At 39.4% G+C, this 23136-nt stretch overlaps 1 protein-coding gene across 7 annotated transcripts in view; it reads right to left on the bottom strand.

The window, feature by feature from the left end:
- LOC127581216 (protein FAM214B) overlaps window positions 1-23136 on the bottom strand; it is a 93365-nt gene that overhangs the window by 54051 nt on the left and 16178 nt on the right. For 4 of the 7 annotated variants that reach the window (XM_052035373.1, XM_052035403.1, XM_052035420.1 and 1 more), the window contains 2 exons: window positions 7470-7527; window positions 2725-2869 (listed from right to left, as the gene is read on the bottom strand). The gene's annotated coding sequence lies outside the window, so the exon portion shown is untranslated. Of the gene's footprint in view, window positions 1-2724; window positions 2870-7469; window positions 7528-8539; window positions 8659-23136 lie in introns of those variants that run through there. The other 3 variants (XM_052035383.1, XM_052035412.1, XM_052035394.1) reach the window with 3 other exon arrangements.

Below are 23136 nucleotides of genomic sequence, written 5' to 3' on the forward strand. Positions count from 1 at the left end.
TACAAACCGATTTAACCTTTCCCTATAACTCAGATCCCCAAGTCCCGGCAACATCCTTGTAAATTTTTTCTGTACTCTTTCAAGCTTATTGATATCTTTCCTGTAGGTAGGTGACCAGAACTGCACACACTCCAAATTTGCCTCACCAATGTCTTGTACAACTTCAACATAATATCCCTGTACTCAATGCCCTGATTTATGAAGGCCAAAGTGCCTAAAGCTCTCTTTACGACTTTATCTACCTGTGACGCCACTTTCAAGGAAGTATGGATCTGTACTACTGCACACCTCAGAGCCCTACTATTCACTGTGCAAGTCTTACCCTTGTCAAGCTCACTGGCCTATAATTTCCTGGCTTATTCTTAGGGCCTTTCTTGAACAACAGAACAACATTAGCTATCCTCCAGTCCTCCGGCACCACACCCGTGGCTAAGGATGTTTTAAATATCCATGCCAGGGCCCCTGCAATTTCTGCACTAGCCTCCCACAAGGTCCAAAGGGACAGTTTGTCAGGACCTGGGGACTTATCCACCTTCATTCGCCTCAAGACAGCCAGCACCTCCTCTTCCGTAATTCAGATCCAGTCCTTGACTTCACTACTCTTTTGCCTCAGTTCTATAGTATCTGTGTCTGTCTCCAGAGTAAATACGGACGCAAAAAATTCATTTAAGATCTCCCCCATCTCTCTCGGCTCTATGCATAGATGACCATGCTGATCTTCAAGAGGGCCAAGTTTGTCCCTTGCTACCCTTTTGCTCTTAATATAGCTATAGAAGCCCTTGGGATTCTCTTTCACCCTGTCTGCCAGAGCAATCTCATGTCCACTTTTTGCCCTCCTGATTTCTCTCTCAAGTGCTCTCTTGCATTTCTTATACTCCTCAAGCAGCTCATTTGATCCCAACTGCCTATACCTGATATGCACCTCCTTTTTCTTTACTAGGGCCTCAATATCCCTTGATAACCAAGGTTCCCTAAAACTGTTAGCCTTGCCTTTTACTCTACCAGGAACACACAGCTTCTGTACTCTCAATATTTCACTTTTGAAGGCTTCCCACTTACCAAGCATCTCTTAGCCGGAAAACAGCCTATCCCAATCTACGCCTGCCAGATCCCTTCTGATGCCATCAAAATTGGCCTTATTCCAATTTAGAACCTCAAACCAAGGACTTGTCCTATTCTTCTCCACAATTATCTTGAAATTAATGGAATTATGCTCACTAGATCCAAAATGCTCCCCTGCATACACTTCCGTCACCTGCCCTGTCTCATTCCCTAAGAGGAGATCAAGGATCATGCTCTCTCTCATTGGAAACTCCACCTATTGATTGAGGAAACTTTCCTGAACACATTTGACAAACTCTATGTCATCCAATCCCTTTACAGTATAGGAGTCCCAGTCAATATGTGAAAAGTTAAAATCACCTACTATCACAACCTTATTTTTCTTGCAACTGGCTACTATCCCTCTACAAATTTGTTCCTGTAAATCCTGCTGACTATTGGGAGGTCTATAATATAGTCTCATTAATATGGTCATCCCTTTCTTATTTCTCAGTTCTACCCATATTGCCTCAGTAGACGGTCCCTCCAGTATGTCTTCTCTGAGCACTGCTGTGACATTTTCCCTGATGAGTAATGCCACCCCTCCCCATTTAATACTTCCCTCTCTATCATGTCTAAAATGTCAGAACCCCAGAACATTGAGCTGCCAGTCCTGCCCCTCCTGCAACCAAGTCTCACTAATGGCAACAACATCATAAGTCCACATGCTGATCCATGCTCTAAGTTCACCTGCCTTAACCTACAATACTCCTCACATTGAAATAGACACATCTCAGAAAATTAGTCCCACCATGTTCATCGACCAGTCAATTTCTATCTTTGTTTGTAGGCTTTACATCTACTTTCCCCACAGCCATTCCATTTGCTGCTGTGACACTTTGGTTCCTGCCCCCTTCCAACTCTAGTTTAAACCCCCCCCTCGAGCAGCACAAGTAAAGCTTCCCACAACAACATTGGTCCCCCTCCAGTTCAGGTGCAAACCGTCCCGTTTGTACAGGTCCCACCTACCCTGGAAGAGAGCCCAATGACCCAAAAAATCTGAAGCTCTCCCTCCTGCACCATCTCCTTAGCCATGTGTTAAACTGGACTATCTTTCTATTTCTTGCCTCACTTGCCCTCTCATTATTTTGAACATCTCTACCACATTTTCACTCCACTCCAGGACAAATAATTCAAATTTCTTTCACCTTTCCAAAGGTGCAAATCCTTCATTCCAGCAAGTATTCAAACAAGTTTAATCTGCACCTGCCCCAAGGTCTTCACATGGTTCCCAAAGCTTATATTTCAAGTTTCCTTGCAATATCTTTTCAATAAATGCCAAATAAAAATGTATGCAATTCAATTATGTTTATTAACCATTACAAAATGTTTCAATAAACCAGCTAGTACAAAGAATTGGCAAAATATGATAAAGCATTTCACAAAAAGAAGAGGAGAGAAAGTAAAAAAAAACTAACTAGAACAAGGACAATGAGAGAAAGTTGAAAGAAAGCATGTCCAAGATTATAAATCTATACTGATCAGTAATGAACAAACTGTGGCTTAAAACGGAGAGTTATCAAATGAACAGTATGTTATAATAACAAAGGGTAGAATGAAGTATTACAGACAAAAACATTACTTTTAGGGAGGTTTGCAGGCAGTAAAAGTCATTAAACTAACCTGGCATTGGACATCATTTGTTGATTATTTTCACGTTACCATATGTTAGACAATATCCAGTAACCTGTCCAACCTTTAAGCTTGTGCAACAGTTCCCCAGATCAGAGATTTTGTAAGAAACTGGTCTTTGTTGTATCACAAGAACCTGTTGACAAAGGAAGCCAATTTTAATTAAATCTTAGGACATGGAAAAGACAGGAATGTTAACATTTCTTTTTGGAAATGGCATCCAGCCATGCAGGATCAAAACATGCAAAATTTATCAGCACTCTTGCAATAAGCAATGCTTATTGGTATTACAACCTATCCACATGACAAGTGGGAAGAGGAAGTAATAACAGTGGAATTTGGAATCTTATGCCTGCCACTCTTAGGCACTGCCCAAGAAATTTAGTCAGGATACAACCTTAACTGCCCACATTGGATTTTAAACATATCGGCCCCAATAGGGCATTGATCTGTGGCCCAATACATATATACTAGTAGCTTGGCTCAGTTGGTGGTACGGTCCTAAAATGAGAAAGCTGTGGGTTTGAGTTCTACTCCAGGATTTGAGCAATTCATCTGAACAGAGACTTCAATGTAGAATGAAAGAAGTGTTACATTGTTCAACCAAGGCACTGTTTGTTCAGGTGAACAATGGAACCCTTGGCACAATTCAGTAAAGTGTAACAAGATCGCTTAAGGGAAGGAAACAAAAGCTTGGTCTGCGTTGAATCGCGTATGCTTCATTTCCAAAACTCCTTGAACTAAAAAACAATGAACTGAGGACACAGACAGACACAATATTGAGGTCATTACTAAAATATGGCTTAAAGATGGGGAGGAACAGCAGCTCAATATTCCCATCAAAAGGATTTTAATAGGAATTAAAAAAGGAGTTTAACTATATTAGTTAAGGAAATTATAGGGAGACCACAGTCAGTGTGAATTGGCAATAACATCTCCTCTTTGCTATCGACACAGGTGCACCTCAAGGATGCGTGCTTAGCCCACTGCTCTACTCTCTCTACACTCATAACTGAGTGGCTAAGCGCAGCACAAACACCATCTATAAATTCACCGATGACACCACTGTTGTTGGTAAAATCTCAGATGGCGATGAGGAGGCCTTACAGGAGTGAGATAGGTTGGCTGGTTGAGTGGCGTCACAACAACATCACACTCAACGTCAGCAAGACCAAGGAATAGATTGTGGACTTCAGGAAGGGGAAGTCGGGAGAATACACACCAGTCTTCATTGAGGGGTCAATGGTAGAAAAGGTGAGCAGCTTCAAGTACCTGGACATCAACATCTCAGAGGATCTATCCTGGGCCCAACACATTAATGCAATCATGAAGAAAGCATGCCAGCAGCTCTACTTCATTAGGAGTTTGAGGAGATTTGGTATGTCACCAAAGACTCTTGCAAATTTCTACAGATGTACGGTGGAGAGCATTCTGACTGGTTGCATCACAGCCAGGTATGGAGCCTCCAACGCACAGGATCACAAGAGGCTGCAGAGGGTTATAGATTCAGCCAGCTCAATCCTGGGCACAGCTCTCCCCGCCACTGAAGACATCTTCAAGAGGTGGTGACACAAGAAGGCAGCATCCATCATTAAGGACTGTCACCATCTGGGACATGCCCTCTAAGAGATAAGATATCTTTATTAGTCACATGTACATCGAAACACACAGTGAAATGCAGCTTTTTGCGTAGGGTCTTCTGGGGCAGCCCGCAAGTGTTGCCACGCTTCCGGCGCCAACATAGCATGCCCACAACTTTCTAACCCGTACACCTTTGGAATGTGGGAGGAAACCGGAGCACCCAGAGGAAACCCACGCAGACACATGGAGAACATACAAACTCCTCACAGACAGCGGCTGGAATTGAACCCGGATCGCTAGCGCTGTAATAGTGTTGCGTTAACCGCTACACTACCATGCTCTTCTCGTTACCATCATTCAGGAGCCGAAGGACCCAAACTCAGTGATTCGGGGACAGCTTCTTCCCCTCCGCCATCAGATTTCTGAATGATCCATGAACACTACCTCATTATTCTTTTTCCTGCACTATTTATTTCTGTAATTTATATATTTCCTTATCTTTGCACTGTACTGCTGCCACAAAACAATATATTTCACGTCATATGTCAGTGATAATAAATCTGATTCTGATATGCATTCAAGTGAATATTCTGAAATGTAGCATGCCCAGCAAGCAGGGGAGTTACAGAACTTGGTTTAAGGGAAGAAACCTGGGTTGATGGAAAGAGTGGCACTGGCTGGAAATTTGAAATAAAAACAAAGTACTAGAAATACTCAGCAGGTCATCTGTGAAAAGAGAAATAATCAATGTTTTGGGTCTGAGACCTTTCATCAGAACAGAATTGAGCAGATTGAACAGAAAGATTTTACATTGTTATGGAAAAGAACAAAAATAGACCAAGAATAACATTATTAAATTGGGATAAGCCTATTTTACTGGGATGAGAAGTACACTGGAAACAGCCTCTTGGAGGTAAATTAGTGCCAAAACACCAGAGACATTTGAGGAAATAGTTAATGTGTTCCCAACAAATGAAAAAGGGAGAGCTCCCAAATCTAGGTCTCTTCAAGATACAATTGAAGATGGGATAAGGCAAACAAAAAGAAGATTATGACAAATGCCAAGAGGAATACATTCAAAATGTCTGGAGATATGTTGCCCATCAGGGGTGAAAATAAAAATTACTCAAGGAAAGATGGTGCATGAACAAAAGAATTGGTAAGCAAAAATCAAAAGGAAATTGAAAAAGATTTTTTTAATGAAGACATGAAGGGAAAGAGGATACCGATCAGTGGATCCAATTGGACTGAAACCGTATACTTGGGCACAGAAAGTGTTATAGTTCTAAATGAAAACTGTGTTGTTTCATGGAATAGGGTTATGTGCAAGAGAGAATGTATTAGATGTTCTTCAAAATGGAAAAATGGCATAGGCACTAACTAACGTTATTTTCCAATTTAAATATTCAAATGGATCAGTTTTTTTTAAGTAAAAGATTATAGCCAGAGACTTTTGAGTTACTGAAATGAAACATTATTTTAAAGTAGTCACTGCAGGACATTAAAGTTCTTTTTTTCAACCTGTCCATGAACAGCTCTCATGCTGAGAAAGCACAATAGTCATTTCCAGACTGAAACTCAACAGAATACAAAGTGAAGCAGATCAGAAACTTATTTACTTTCTATTCCAGGAGAACCTAAAAGAAAAGCTGGAATATACAAAGTACACACTCTTAATGAAATTAATGTTTTGATCATGTAACATGTGTAAGGGATGGGATTTCACTTTAGCTTTGATAATTTAATGCTGGTTAAATTTCACTATGTAAAAGCAGCTTTTCAAAAGGCATGCGCCTCCTGACGTTTTGTAGCCAATTCATTGTGGTCTAGCTGTTACATGCTTCGGAAACACACCAGCAGCTGACACAAAAATCTGACAATTAAAGCTTTGTTGAACCAGGTCTTTTATGTTCTTAGAAATGGCTTAAATGAGGTTATGCTGGAATATTACCTTGTACAAATGCTGGTACTAATTCAGGGAAAAGGAAAGTGGTTAAAATCATCTTCCACTGTTAGAAACGTTTTCAGATCAAATAGCAACCATGAGTGGGATTTTAACTGTTCCCCACCCACTGCCCATAACCAAGGTAAAAACAAAAAGGGCGACTTTACAAAGAAACTTTGTAGGAAACTCCTGTTTGGTTAAGAGAATAATATTCCAACTCCAAATGAAGATCATTCTGTGATGCATCGGCTGTACCCACAGCAAACAAAATACTCTGGAAATCTCAGCATGTTTTATAAACAATAATAATATTCAGAAAGAATTAAAACAAGACTATTTAAAAAGATGTATAATGGAAGGTCCTGATGCAAGGTCTCGACCTGAAACATTGATCAACCCTTTGCCTGACCTGCTGAGTTCTTCCAGCAGTTTGTTTGCTTCAAATTACAGCATCTGCAGTCTCTGGTGTCTCGATAACGGAAGGTTGTTCCTCCAAATGCTTGTCTACATCTGCATCCTCCTCTGTTCTATTCATTTTGCAGCACCTCTTACCTATCATTCTAATGAATGTTCTAACTTTCATTAAATGCAATGTGGATTTTAGCATCAAGGCTAGTATACATTATCTAGTCTTGGTGTCTTCAAGGAGGTAATGAACCATTTCTATAAACGCTCTAGTCCTTGGGATGAATTTGCTCTCAAATGTGCTAATAAGATTTTGATCAAACATTAATGTAGAAGGTACAAACTGGAGGGGAACACAAAAACAAAATACTGCAAAACCTGGAAACCCAAAATAAAAATGCTAGAAATGTTGATAGTCTGAAGTTATTGAATTCAGTGTTGTCTCCAAAAAGCTGTAATATGCCCCGTTAGTAGATGAGGCTTTTTTCCCTTGAGGGCAATTTCTCCCCACTTGTAAATTTATTATTGTTCCTTCACTGTTGGTGGATTCAAATACTAGAATACCTTCATGACAAAGAATGACATGGAATGTCATTCCAGCAGTTTAGTAATTTCTCAAAAGAAGTTTAGGAACAATAAGCTGGACTTGTCAGTGGCACCTACATTTTATGAATAATAAAAGAAAAATATTATTGAAGTGGGAAGCCCGAGGTTCAGAGTAAATATAAAAAACAATAGGTCCAGAGGAAGTGAATAAGTCATAAGCTTCACACCCATTAGAAAGTCAAGGGAAAAAAAAACTTACCTATTACTGTATATCATGACATGAAGTGACTCTACATGGATCACACAAGTAACCTTTTCTAAAAAAAGAATCAAGTATTAGAGGAAATATATTTGTTATTGAGTTGGTCTGCTTCTAACTTGTGATGAATAATTATTTCAAAAATGTATTAAAATAATTGCTTTCAATAAATAAATGCACCATTATGGATCTTCTTTTCTGAAATACGTATTCACAGTAACCCTTTCACAAATATAGGAATTGTAAATTTAAGTAATTGCAGTAATGCTATACCAGGTCACTAAAACATGCACACTGCCATTCCAAAACATATATTCTTGCAGAATTTCCTCTCAAGATTCATGAACAATTGTGCAATTACAGTGCATTTCCTCTAATCTCAGAAGGAAAAGCTAATGCATCATTGTTTCTGTTGGTTACCATGATTAATCAAAATGAGAGCACAAAAAGCTCTTAACACAGGCGCACAGAAACAGTTTGTGACATGGGTCAATTTACCCAATATCTCAGCTCTCTGCTGGATAGGTTATTTGGTCCTGTACTTAGCACCTTGCTGAATAAATGCCTTCTTTAATATTTCACTTGCATTCAGACCAAAACTAGCTTTAGTGACACATGTTTCTGTGAAGAATTCTTAAAATATTACAAAGCCATATTTAATAATGAAGACAGCCATTTCGAATCCATCCACAAAAACTAAAACAGCCCCAATTATGGACAAGACCCCATCCCCAAAAAAAGAAGCAATTGTGCCAAATTTAATATTTAAAGATTTGTAAGCAAACCATATGGAAGCAACATATTGTAAATAAAGCAGCAGTGCGATTGATTAGTAACTACTTTTAGGTCAACATTAAAATTCTTCCCATCAAGTGCAGGGCAAAGTACCCAGTGCTTCTCCCACAACCGACCAGAGAACATTGTGTGGATACCTTTAATCCAACAGCAATTACCCAGTTAACTTTTCTACAGAATATTCTATTCCAGTGCTAACAGAACTGCACAGTGCCTACTGGGAAGGAAACAAAGCTCTATATTGTTACTTAGATACACGGCAGTTTGTTACAGACCTTGAGTAGCATTATCTGTTATTTATGACTGTTTTTGATTCTCACCCTTGCCCAGGCACAATGAAAAATGTTCACATTCAGAGCCTTGTTCTTGCCGGCTACAGCCTTCACTTCATTTCCTATCAGCTGACTAAACAAGCTCATTCCGTCAGCTCTGGCTTTTCAGCAAAGCACACTGCTGATTGGAAGATTCCTGCCTGTTACGATTGGCAATTAACTTAGAAGAACTCCTCCTTGTTGCCTAGCACGATGATGGTAGGACATTCCGACTGAACAGAAAGCTTAATACCATTCAGGTTGAAAAAGGGAAGATAATACATGCAAATGTAATCTTAAGCATGCCATTTTAAACATAGGTGGGCCCATAACTGACTGGAAACAACTGGAAAAAATAGGAACTGCAGCATACTGTATAGGGAGACCATTTGAATTAAATTATATTTTTAGTTTGCCTTTTCTCTCCTCCCACAAACAAGATTGTTTAACCAAATATGGAAATGTGAAATTATGGGAGAATTTTCAAATAAATATTTCAATTTTGTATAATGAATAAGCTTTGCGTTACAATGCAGTCAGTTATCAAACTATTTAAACCAAAAGTTTCTAAACTTTTGTATCCCTTTACAGATTTACCAGTTGTCCATGTACCTGTACCAGTTTTTTAAAAACTTATGGTAGACACGTTTTAAAATTGCTCCAGTTCTTTCTGCATTCCACCTATGAAAACAGTGCTATTGTCACATTATCACCATTTCAAAGCCTGACTGAACTGGTTTAAAATAAGCACTGACAAATCTAATTCATTGACCCCAACAACATACCTTATGCACTGTCATTCTCCAGTTTATAATCCAACAATTAGAAATAGGAGGAGTTGGACATGCAACCTCATGGTTGATTTTATTGTTTGTTGCAACTCCATTTTCCTGTCCAATCTCACAATAGCTAACCCCGTTATCGAAAATTCAATTAATCTATCCCATTCTTCACCACTGCCTATAGCGTTCAGCACCCACAACTCTCAGAGTAGAGAATTACTGATTCACAATCCTCAGAAAGAATTCCTCCTCATCTCTATCTTGTCTCAGGACAAGGGATCATGTTCCCTGGTTCTAGAAACCCAAAATAGGGGCACTCTAACACCATCTACCTTTGTCAAGCCCCCTCAGAATCTTATACCTTTTAAAGCAATCACCTTTTATTCCACCAAAATCCAGAGAACATAGGCCCAATTTACTCAGCTTTTGCTCATAAAACACCATCCAAGAGGTCTCCTCTGAACTGCCTTTGAAGCAAATACATCCTCCCTTAAATAAGGAAACTAAAACTACACAGCACTCTGGGTGGAAGCACATCAAGCACCATTCAATTGTAGCAAGACTTCACTATTGTATTCCATCTCTCCTGCAATAAAGCCAACATTCCATTTGTTTACTAATTACTACCTTTATCTGTATTCTAACATTGTTTTTTGTGCAATGAAACAGATTTCTCTGGACACAAGTAGTTGTTAATCTCACATCATTTAAATAATACTCTGCTTTCATTTCTTGGTACAGAAGTGGATCATCTCACATTGTCATCCATCTGCTATTTCTTTATCCACTCACTTAATCTCGCCACATTCCCTTGCAATCTTTCTGCATCTTCCTCACAAGTTACTTTCTAGCTACCTTTGCATGATCAATAAAATTGTTTTTAATACACTTGGCCCCTACATACAAGCCATTAACAAACTATAAATAGCCAAAGTCCCAACACTGATCCCTGTGGCACCCCAATAATTACAGCCAGATAATCCTGAAAATGTCCCATTTATCCTACTATATTTTTCTGTTAGTGAACTAATCCTCTATCCATGCTAATAATATTACCCTCAATACCATGATCTATTACCTTGTGCAGCCACTTTTTAATGGGACATTATTGAATGCCTTTTCAAAATCCACTATATTCACTGGCTTCTCGCTTTCCAATTTGTTACATCCTCACAGGATTAACAGATTTGTCAAACTAAAAACTTACTTTTCATAAAATATTGACTCTAATTGTACTTTGGATTTTTATTAGGTTTGCCAATACCACCATAATGGATTCCAGCCTTGTCCTGAATACAGTTGTTAACTGGCTTACAGCATCCTGCTTTGCATAGATATTTAGACTTTAGGAGAGATCAGGGTTATGGGGACCAAGCAAGAAATTGGAGTTGTGGCCATGATCAGATCTGATCCTACTGAATGGCAGAACAGACAAGGAGCTTTATAGACTAATCCTGCTTTTATTTATATTTTGTCTATTTTCCTCCTCCTCTATTTTTCTTTACTTTCAGTGGGAATGATGAAATATTTCTTTAAATATCTTCTACTGCTTATTCATAGACATGGCTTTTAATATAATTTCCCAATACACTTTAGCAATTTCTCTCTTCATGCCTATCCTTCCAGTTAACCAAGCAGCTGTGTTATTCCTGGGGTCTGGTAAAGTCCAGTATTACAGCAGTTAATTTTGCAGGTGAAGTAGTGTCACAGCCAGCAATAGTTAGGAGAACAGGGCAGACATCCTATCTGCTTTGCCAAAGACCCAAGCATGACTGCAGGAGTTCCTCCAGGCAGTATCCTTGGTCCAATGATCTTCAGCTGCTTCACCAATGATCTTCCTTCCATCATAAGGTAGGGATACTTGTTGATGATTGCATAATATTCAATTCCATTCACAACTCTCAGTAAATGAAGCAGTCCATGTCTACACTCAGCAAAGCCTAGTCAACATTCAGGCATAGGCTGATAAGTGAAAATGATTACCATTCCAATAAGAAGGAGCCTCACCATCTATCATCACTACTCTATTTTTCCAGAAGGTGTGAATAATTTCTGAGAACAGATTATTAACTTGAAAAGATAATTTTGATTCTGTCTCAGACGCCACTTGATTTGCTGAGCATTTCCAGCATTTTGGTATTGGTATATTATTGTCACTTGTACCAAGGTACAGTGAAAAACTTGTCTTGCATACCGATCGTACAGGTCAATTCATTACACAGTGCAGTTACATGGAGTTAGTACAGAGTGCATTGAGGTAGTACAGCTAAAAACAATAACAGTACAGAGTAAAGTGTCACAGCTACAGAGAAAGTGCAGTGCAATAAGGTGCAAGGTCACAACAAGGTAGATCGTGAGGTCAGAGTCTATCTCACTGTATAAGGGAACTGTTCAATAGTCTTATCACAGTGGGGTAGAAGCTGTCCTTAAGTCTGGTGGTAAGTGCCCTCAGGCTCCTGTATCTTCTACCCAATGGAAGAGGAGAGAAGAGTAAATGTCCCGGGTGGGTGGGGTCTTTGATTATGCTGGCTGCTTCACCAAGACAACGAGAGGTAAAGACAGAGTCCAAGGAGGGGAGGCTGGTGTCATTCCAATTTTACCTCTGGATCCCTTACTTTTTTTTTTAACCAATTAACTCATTTTATTTTAATATCCCATGAATAGTTATACATGGTGTGCAAGATATCTACTGAAATATCTGCAGAGTAGCACTGTCCCAATGGCCTTGAGTTACATTTTTGTAGTATTAAAATGGAAACAGAAGATGGTAGAAATACTCAAAAGATCAGTCACCATGAAGCCAAAATAAAAACCCAGAAGAATGGAAAAAAATTAGAAAAGTTATATATTTTTAGCAAGCATTGTAACAAAGAGGTGGAAAAGAAACCAAGAAAAAGGAAGGTCTGTGATAGTGGGGATAGAAGGCAGGAGAGATTAAATGACAAAATCATTTATGATAGCTCATGTCTTTATCATTCCCTCTTTCGTACCATCACCTTCAAGTCATTTAATCTTGCCCATCTTTCAACCCTTTGAAGATTTTCTCTATTTTTCTTTCTGCCCTTCTCAAAAAGAAAAAAAATCTTTCCTCACTAACTTTTCCCAATTGCGATTAATGATCATTGCCTTAAAATGCTAACTCTGCTTCTGTCTCCAGAGATGCTGCCTGACTGTTGATTATTTTCAGCAATTTTGTTTTTTTTTTAAAAAACTTCAGGTTTCCAGTTTCCATAATATTTTGCTTTTGCTTATTTATTTTAGTTTTGCATTGTGCATTCAATGTAGTACATAGGTCCTGAGGAAGGGTCCTGATCCAAAGTGTTGACTGCCTGCCTTTCTCCACGGATGCTGTCTGGCCTGCTGAGTTCCTCCAGCATCATAGTGTTTTTCATCTAGATTCCAGCATCTGCAATCCTTTGTTTCTCTAGTACATAGGTTTGTTGCAGTATAAATTAAGGAACAGAAAATTTTGAAGTTTTATTTGAATGCACATTTAGTCATCAATCTTTATTATAATATTCTTTTTGTTGACCTTGTTATCTTTTGTGGTTTAACAGCAGATTTGGAAAAAAAAACTAACCATATCCTTTGTGACAAAATATTTTACATTGACCACTGTTTTAAATCATGGGTTTTTAAGAAGATGCTAAATTCAAATACTAATTAATTATTTTTAAACGAGTCTCTCATTTCAGAATACAGCAATCTTAATTCTGTTCTAAAATAAATCTTGACTGCTAACCTTAGACATACGAGACCAATTAACACAAAGAATAGCAGGCTGGGTAATAGAAACAGAACTATATGCTCACCCCCACCCAAAGTTGGCAATTTAATAGAGCGTCATTATCAGAAACCACACATTTCAAAGCTGCACAAGTTCCTGAGATAGTTTTGTTTCAAAAGACGTTTGCCTTAAAATTTATAGGAAGAAATTTTGACTTTTTCCACAAATCTCTCAATTATTTCACTTAAGTCCTCTTTTGATCAATACCTCCTAGAAGTAAATTTGGTTTTGCAAGGTAACTTTATATAGTCTTAGGTTCTATTGATCAACATGTACAACTCATTTTATTATTTTTCTGCCAAAAGATCTGGCTAACCATTTTCTATAAATTATTATGTTACACTGAATTTAAAACACATGCTGGAGCTGCTAAATGTCAGTAAAGGATGCTCCATGAACCCATCGCAATAGAAACTGCCAAAGATTTAATGTGCAGCCATTAAAAAGTCATTCTGGAATGAGATAGCAGACTGGATTGTAAATGACTGCAATGAAATGGGTCTTGAAAAAAAGCACAAACCAATGAATAAGTTTGAGGCCAAAAGGGAAATTTTATCACGAGTTCAATTAAATTCATACCAAATGGGTGGTATTGTACATGTTAACTGATTCCATAATCAAATCAGGGAGCTCTGAATGGACTTGGAAGACGATAATCTCAGAGTTGTTAAATGTACATTCAAGCACATCTAGACAGACAATGGGAGTGGAAAAACAACCATGATTAAGACAGGGACTTAAAGGATGACAATCACAAGGCTAGAAAATATTGTATCAAGAAAATTTATTTAAATCTTAGCATAGATCAAAAAATTCACTGATACTATGTTTCTCAAAACTTGTTGGTTAGTACAACATTTTCTTTTTAAATTAGAGAGATCAATTTCCTCACTGTTATTCATTAGTATTCAGGTTGTGTGCAACATGAATCTAAAGCCTAGATTATTAAAATGTCACTTCATGCACTGCGAATGCAATTAAACTGGGTTCAAGAGTAGAATAATTTCCACTAAACACATCATCTCATGAAGGTAGGAATAATCCAGGGGAAATAATAGTACAGCATATACTTTTAAACATTAACCCTTGAAGGAAGTTCAAATGCCCACAGCAACAATCGCTATACATTGACTGACCTCTTATTCCGTAGTATGAAGAAATTCAAGACATCTGGCAAGTTAATATTTTCTCCAAAACAGTGTGATACTGCTCCTCTATTTTTAAACTTAGAAAAAGTATTTCTGCCACTGCAATTAATGCTGGAACTTGCCCACATCCCTTCATTCAGTATGGACTTACGGTTTTGTTGTGATGATGGGATCAGAACACCTTATGCAATTAGTACAATGACATTCAAGAAACATGCATTTATGAAAAATTACCTCAATTTCATAAACACAAAATACCTTAAAACTTTTCTCCAGTGTGCTTTAGTATTAGTATATTTCGGATAAAAACAGAACATGCTGGAAATACCTAGCAGGTCAGGCAGCTTCTATGGAGAGCGAACAAAGTTAATGTTTAGATCAATGACTAACATTTTCCTCTCCTGCTGAGTATTTCCAACATTTTCCACTTTACTTCAGATTTCCAGCATCAGCAGTCTTTTACTTTGAGTATGTTTAGAATACATAACTCTGGCAGGGTTATGCAATTTTCTTTGCCAATTTCTATTTACAAAAGTGGACTGGAAATTGAGGAATGAAAGGGCTCAGAGCAATTCCAAATTTTCCACTGGGTATGAAATGACTTTTGAAAAAAGAACAGATCAGTAATTTTAGCTACTTAAATACTTCCACAAACCACCACAAATACTTGAGGTACAAAGGAACACCTCCTTCCCATCTCTGCACCAAATTTCAAGGTTAGATAAAATAAGATTTCTTTATTAGTCACACGTACGTCGAAACACAGTGAAATGCATCTTTTGCGTAGAGTGTTCTGGGGGCAGCCCACAAGTGTCACTATGCTTCCGGCGCCAACATAGCATGCCCACAGCTCCTAACCCATTGACGTATACTTTATTCAAGACCACAAAAGGAGGGCAGTAAAGTTGCTAGAGAGGAAATGCAAGTCCATGGGACCAGTGGGCATGAGGGCAGATAATACAAAAATGTGTTTCACAGTACTATAAGCAGACCAAGCACTGGGTGTGGTGGGCATTAGGGAGAAGAAAAGAATTCCAAGATAGACATCAATTTCACACAGGAGATCATAATCATTGCCTGAATAACATGGCAGCTATGGCATCAATCAAATTATTTCACAATTATGTGTTCCACTGCTGCGAAGCTACAATTTTTACATGGCAAAACATTACTCACTGTCCAAAGACAATCAAAGTTTTCCTCAAGTAGATTAACATGAAAAGTTAGCTGCTCTAGGTAGGGCAGGTTATGCAGCAGTCCTTGGAGCTGCCATACCAATGTTACCTATTGCAATGTACTGAAGGATGTTATGCGCCCACAATGAATATCCAATTGAACATTGCTAGTGTCTTGCAAATTATTTAAAAAATGAAATCTGACTGTACACAAACAGAAAATCATGACATTACTTTCTAAAGTTACACACCCCAGTACCCTTACTGCTTGACAATCTTGCAGGTGGGTTTCAATGTCCAAGTCAGACATCACAATATGGCTGCTGGAAAAGTGCTTCCTTTCACTTTGAATCTTAGATGTCCTTGACAGTCCACAAGAAAGCTTCTGCCCACTAGGGCATGGGGCATCTCCTCATGACATGCATCCTTCTAATCTATTTTGCTGATCTCATGCAATGCAAGTGTCTGGTGGTGGTACTGTGGGCCATCGGGTATAATAATCATCATCATTCCCTTCTCCATCACCTACGCTACTCCTGTTCTAATGCATTCTGTTCTGATGAAGGGGAAAGGAGTAAAGACAAAACACAAGAGCATTGCATTCATAAGTAAAACACCTTCATGGTGATGCAGTAGTATACTTTGTAATTAAGATGCTTAATGTGGATCACTTCAAAGGGGATCTGGTAACCATAATGAAATAGTTATAATGACTACACTTGGCTCTCTAACTACAAGGAGCATTTTGTCCTCCAGCTGAGTAAGACTCTGAACCTGAAAGGGTCCTCCCTCCAATGTGGGTAACCTCCTTCCTACTCCTCAATGTTTTATCCTAAATTGAAATGAAGAACACAGGGTAATGAGGATGTCACACAATTTTTTGAGACTCTACTGCATGTGTGTTTGCTTTTTTTAAGGATTCTCACTTCTGGAGGAGACCATCACTTGAGTCACTTCCAGCTGAGCTCTTACATTGGTCTTGGCAGGTCTCCTGAATTACTTGCACACAGGATCTTGCCTCTGGCATGCATTTCACTCATGTCCTTTGTTCAAATCTGGGAACTCCCTCCCTCTTCTCACCTCCATGACAACCATGTGTTGCTGCTGTCTGGTTGCCTCAGGGAATGTGCCTTGAAAAAGTTGACACTTCAATTATTGCACAGTAAAGTGTTAGCAGTTGCACTGAACTAAGGGACCTGAAAGGATGTACAGGTCATATATAAACACTTCTTTCCAGTTGAAGTCATGCAAATGTTGCCATGAGCTTGTTTTGGCTCAATATTGCCACTTCTGGGAAGGCACGGGTACAAAGCACAATGATGTTTAAGCAAATCAAAAATAGTTGCAATTCATTTTCAATGCATACATTTATTGCCCCATTCTGGAGAAACTGCTGGTACATCTCAAATTAGTGAAATACTTGGGCAGGTGATACTTCCCTGATGGTTTTATGTTGGAAATTGCAGGATTTTGATCCACAAGGTGAAGTGGCATTTTTGTCCAAGATATGACCTGCTGTAGATAAGGATTATCTTTTACCATGAGAAAAGTACATGATTGGAAAATCCTATTAAGTACACCAAAAGCTGCCTATGTCCATTCTGTAAATAATACATAATACTGACAGGTGGAGTGAATTGATATGGGGATAAAGAGGTCAATTAAGCTTTGACCTGATTAATGTTAGATTTTAGTGCTATTTTGTGCTGGCTTCTATTCAAGGAAGTGGTTAGTATACCATTAGATTCTTGATTTGTTGGTGGTGCAGGGGCATTGGGTGAGCAACTCATCATATAATACTCCACCTACAACCTTAGTGTTCATGTGGCAAGTTCAATTAACTTTGAGTTAAATGTTGACTTTCTCTATTCAAGGTTAAGCATTCTTCTATTCAAAGAAGCTCGACATCATACAGAACACAGAAGCTCACTGGTTAGGGAGCTCATCCACAGCCACTCACTCACTCAACCACCAATGCACAGTAGCAGCAGTTTGTACTGCAGCAACTCACCAAGACTTCTTAGACAGCACTTTCAAACCCATGATCTCTACCAGCTACAAGGACAAGGGCAGCAAAAGCATGGGAACACCACCACCTGGAAGATGTCCTCCAAGCCACACACCATCCTGACTTGGAAATTCCTTCACCATTGATCCTGGAATTCCCTAACAAATTTGTAGGCACATCCACACCTCAAGTATTGCAGTGGTTCAAGAAGACAGCTCACCACCACCTTCTTCAGGGCAATTAGAGATGGGCAATTAAGTGCTGGCTCAGTCTTCCTTGAATGAATAAAATAAAATACAAAGATAGTTAATGGGAGATTTGGAATGCCATTGGATGCTAGAAAACATTACATTAGGTGGAGTGTAGTGGAGAATCAAGGCTCTTACAGCATTTGACACTTGTATAATCTCCTTATGTCAGCCCAATGGACAATCTGTGGACTCAGAAGCCATTTAAAATAAGCAATGCTTCACAGGCATATTCTTGAAAAGAGTGATCCTGGCAACCAATGAAAGCATTGGAGATTGACAGAAAACAAAATGCCACTGTGGTTGTACTTTTCCCCAGTGACTCACATTCATATGATGTGGTCAACCTCACAAATATTTAAGTCATTTATTAGTGGAAGGAGCAGATCTAATGACTGGCTTTCATCATGTTCTTGGTATACAGATTGTCTTCCAAGTCACTATGCTGGTCTCCCTAAAAGTTCTCCATTTTTGTCAGGATGGATATTTTTTGCAAGATCAGCAGTGGTCACTTCTACCAATACCATCATGGACAGACGCATCTGCAACAGATAAACTGGCAAGGACAAGCTCAAGGTTTATCCCCTACTACATGCAGCAAAACCAATCTGGCAACTGTGTCCTTCAGGATTCAGTCAGATCAGTCATTACTGATGCTACCAAGCCACTGGGTGGTAGACACTGAAGTCCCCCATCCAGAGTACGTTCTGTACCCTTGCTACTTTCAGTGTTTCTTTCAAAATGTTATTTAATACAAAGAACATAGAACAGTACAGCACTGCAACAGGACCCTCGGTCTACCATGTCTACACCAACCATGATGCTGATCTAACTAATCATATTTGCCTGCATGTGGTCTGTATCCCTCTATTCCCTGCCTGTTCATGTTTTTGTCTAACAGCCTCAAATGCCTCTATCATGTCTGGTTCCACCACGATCTCTGGCAGCACATTCCAGGCACCTACCACTCTGTGTGTAAAAAACTTTAAATATCTCCTTTAAACTTTCCCTCCTCACCTTTAATCCATGTCCTCTAGTATTTGACATTTCTATCCTGGGAAAAAAGATTCTGGCTGTCTACCTCTATGTCTCTCATAATCTTATACACTTCTATCACGTCTCCCCTCAGTCTCTAACACTCAATAGAAAACAATCCAAATTTGTCCAACCTCTCCTTAGAACTAATACTTTAATCCAGGCAGCATTCACATAAACCTCTTCTGCCCCCTCCCCAAAGCCTCCACATCCTTCCTGCAATGGGGTGACCTGAACGGCACACAATGCTCTTCGTGCAACCTAATCAAAGTTTTATATAGTTGCCACACGACTTCCTGACTCTTATACTCAATGCCCCAACCAATGAAGGCAAGCATGCCATATTCCTTCTTTACCACTCTGTCTACTTCTACTGCCACTTTCAGGGAGCTATGGACTTGGATCCCAAGATCCCCTTGTACAGTAATGCTCCTCAGGGTCCTGGCATTTACTGTATACTTTCCCCTTACATTTGACCTCCCAATGGGCAACACTTCACACCTGCCCAGATTAAACGCTATCTGCCATTTCTCCATCCATTTCTGCAGCTGATCTATATCCTGCGACAACCTACTTCACTATTCACAACTCCAATTTTTGTGTCATCTGCAAGCTTACTACCCAACCCATTTTCATCCAAGTTACATATATATCACAAACAGAGGTCTTAGCACCAATCCCTGTGGAACCCCGCTGGTCGCAGACCTCTAGTTAGGATAACACCCCTCTACCACTATTCTCTATCTTCAATGGTCAAGCCAACTTTGAATTCAATCTTCCAAATCACCATGGATCTCATGCATCTTAATCTTCTGGATCAGTCTACCATGAGGGACCTTGTCAAATGCCTTACTAAAGTCCATGTAGACAACATCTACTGCCCTATCCTCATTAATCATTTTCATCACCTCCTCAAAAAACACAATCACGTTTGCAAGACATGACCTACCCTGCACAGTCATGCTGACAATCCCTAATAAGCCCATGCTTTTCCTAATGTGAGTAAATCCTATCCCCAAGACTTCTCTGCAAAAGCTTCCCAACCACTGATTTCTAATATTTTGTTATTATCACTGAGAATTAATCCCTGACCTTCTTTTGGACCTCTGAATCTTTCCCCGATAACCACTTGAAATGAGGAAGCTGATCATTTCCACACATTTACAGATTTACAATAAATAAAATGAGTGGCTGTAACTATGGCAGATGGAATTGAAGATACAAGGTGTGATAGTCAGCACAGTCTCATTGGGCCAATATCATTCTATGACTCTAATCTTAAACCCTGGACTTCCCCAGCAAGGTAAAATCCTCATAGTATTTACCAAATTAAGCCCTCTCACAATAGTTTTTTCCCCAATGAGCTCAGCTCTCCTTCCTCTAAACTCCAGAAAGCACAAGCCCAAACTGCCTAATCTTTCCTCAAATCAACTACTCATTCAAGGAATCAATCTAATAATCCTTTGTTACTTTGCCTCTGAGGTAAGTACATCCTTCCTTGCACAAGATCTAAACTGTATTCCAGCTGTGGACTTAACAAAACCTTGTACAGTTTCAGGAACACTTCCCAATTTTTGTACTGTATCCCTCTTGCAACAAAGGTCAACATTCCATTTGCTTTTTTATTTTCCTTTCATCCATCATCCTTTTGCCCATGCACTTAACCTCTTTGCAGATTTTCTTTTCACCTTTCCATTGTATCATCAGCAAACTTGGGTACACTGCACTTAACGGCTTTGATCCAATCCAAGTCATTAATATAAACCATATATAGCAGAGGCACAACAGTGACCTTGAGGCACTTCGTTATAGCTCACCAACATGAAAATCACCCCTTTATCCCCACCCTTTATCATCTCTTTGTTAACCAATCCTGTATCTGATAGTATTACGTTACTATACGTTATGTTGTTACGTTACATCAGGGGTAAGTTTTTTTACTCAGAGAGTGGTGAGTGCATGGAATAGGCTGCCGGCAACAGTGGTGGAAGCGGATACGATAGGGTCTTTTAAGAGACTGTTGGATAGGTACATGGAGCTGAGAAAAATAGAGGGTTATGGGTAAGCCTAGTAATTTCTAGGGTAGGGACATGTTCAGCACAGCTTTGTGGGCCGAAGGGCCTGAATTGTGCTGTAGTTCTTCTATGTTTCTATGTTACTTTCGATCCCATTTTGGGCAGTAACATTTTATGTAGCACCCTACTGAAGGTCTTTTGGAATTCCAAATACACTACCCACTGGCTCTCCCTTAGCTAACTTGCTGGTTAAATTTCAGTTCAGCTAAATATGTCATATTTCACAAAACCATGTTGACTGTCCAATAATGTTAATCATATTATGCATTTTTATGCACTGTGCTGGGACTTCTTTAATAACCAATTCCAGTACTTTCCAACAGCTGATCTCACTCTCTAATCTCTGTGATGTGTCATTTTATTTTTCCAACCTTAGATAAATCCACAGAATTTTGGATGAAAACCAGAGACCACGCACCAGTTCTCATTGTTGGGATAGAGATGATGAAAGCTAGCAGCTTCAAGTTCTTGGATATTAATATCTCTGACAACCTGTCCTGGACCCAGCACATAGATGCAATCATGAAGAAGGTGCACCAGTGCTCCTACTTTCTTCAAAGCTTAAGGAGGGTTGGCACGTCACCAAATACACTGACAAGGTTGCTTGATCGCCTGGTACGGCAATTCCAATGCTCAGGAACACAAGAGGTTGCAGAGAGTAGCGGACAGAGGCTAGTCCATCACAGGCACAGCCCTCCCCACCATTGAAAGCATCTACATAAGCTGCTACTTCAAGAAAGCAGCATCTATCATCAAGGATCCTCACAATCCAGGTAATGCCCTCTTCTCACTGCTACTATCAGGTAGGAAGTACAGAAGCCCCAAATCCCACACTATGAGGTTCAGGAACAGCTACTTTCTTACAACCATCAGTTTCTTGAACTGACCTGTGCAACCCTAATCCACCCTTGGCAGTGGAGCACTACGGACCACCTCTTGCATTACCATGGACTTATCTCTGGTTGTGCAAAACAAAAGTCTTTTTTTCTTCACTGTTTTGAATAATTTATGTCTAACTTTTTTTCTGTGTTGTTGTCTGAATCTACATGCCTATAATGCTGCAGCAAACAAGTTTTTCATTGTACCTGTTCCTCACTGTACTTGATAATAAACTTGACTTGACTATTTGCTTTTTTGTTAGAACTTTAGGGTGAAGATCATCAGGTCCGAAGGATTCCTCTGCCCTTAGTTGGTATTGTTCAGTGATTTAATTGCAATAAGATTGAAAAATACTAATACATGATTAAGCTCACTAAAAGGGAGAGGAAATAATTTACTTAAAACAGTCTATCACTAGAAAAAGAGCATTAGACAAACTAATAGGGCAAAAGGCCAACAAGTCCCCGAGACCTATTGGCCTGTATCCTGGGGTCTTAGATGCAGGTGGCTGCAGGGATGGTGGGTGCATTATCTACAAAATTTCTTTGATTCTGGAGAGGTGCCAGAGAAGTGGAAAGTGGAAAATGTCATGCCACTTTCAAGAAAGAAGACCGGAAACTCTAGGCTGGTTAGCCTATCACCTATCATTGAGAAAATGCTGGAATCTATTAAGTAATAGCAAGACATGTCAAAAAAAAAGTCAAAGTTTTTTCAAAATCAAATTACAGTTGTTCAATTCATTGGTGAGACTGCACTTGGAGTATTGTAAGCAGTTCTGGTTGCTGAGCTATTGGAAGATTGTTATTACGCTGGAAAAGGTGCAGAAAAGATTCACAAGGATATTGGAGACACAAGAGACTGCAGATGCTGGAAATCTGGAGCAACACTGAAGTCCTGATGAAGGGCCTTGACCTGAAACGTCAACTGTCCATTTCCCTCCATAGATGCTGCCTGACCCGCTGAGTTCATCCAGTCCCCTTTACATGTTGGTTCACAAGGATATTGTCAGGACTGGATGGCTTGAGTTATAAGGAAAGACTGGATAGGCCGGGACTGTCTTCCCTAGAGTGTAGGAGGCTGAGGGGTGACCTTATAGAGGTTCATAAAATCATGAGGAGCATGGAAAAGGTGGATAGTCACAGTATTTTGCCCAGGGTAGGGGAATCTAAAACAAAAGGACATAGGTTTATGGTGAGAGGGGAAAGATTTAAAAGGGACCTGAGGGGCAGGTTTTTCATACAGAGGTTGGTTGGTATATGGACAAGCTGCCAGAGGAAATGGTAGAGGTGGGTATAATTACAACGTTTGAAACACAAGAAACATTTGAAAGACATTTGGACAAGTACATGGATAGGAAAGATTTAGAAGGATACAAGCCAAACAGAGGCAAATGGGTCCAGCTCAGGTAGACACATGGGCGGGCA

This window comes from Pristis pectinata, chromosome 2, assembly GCF_009764475.1.
Source record: "Pristis pectinata isolate sPriPec2 chromosome 2, sPriPec2.1.pri, whole genome shotgun sequence".
NCBI lineage: Eukaryota > Metazoa > Chordata > Chondrichthyes > Rhinopristiformes > Pristidae > Pristis > Pristis pectinata.